The following is a 403-nucleotide window of genomic DNA, read 5'->3' as shown; positions in this document are numbered from 1 at the left end:
GCTCCTTGGGCTGGTTTCTTCTGCTGCAGAATTTACGCACAAGCAAAATCACTTTAGACCAAGGGTCTCAAACTGGCGGCCCTCCAGCTGTTTCCAAACTACAAGTCCCATCATGCCTCTGCCTGTGGGAGTCACGCTTGTAACTGTCAGCCTTTCAATGCCTCATGGGACTTGTAGTTTCACAACAACTGGAGGGCCGCCAGGTTGAGACCCTTGCTTTAGACGTTGCAGACATTCACATAAAAGTATATCCAGTCCTTCATGGGAAATATTGTTTGAAAGCCCAAAACTGAAAGGCAAAGAAAAGTCTTCCATTTATTGTCAATTAGTCACATTGTGACTCTAAAGATAATATGATAAAGTGTTGATTGGGCCAAAGAGCTAAGCTAATAACTTCTTCATG

The sequence above is a fragment of the Rana temporaria genome, chromosome 12, assembly GCF_905171775.1.
Source record: "Rana temporaria chromosome 12, aRanTem1.1, whole genome shotgun sequence".
NCBI lineage: Eukaryota > Metazoa > Chordata > Amphibia > Anura > Ranidae > Rana > Rana temporaria.
Note: the sequence above shows the minus strand (reverse complement) of the source record.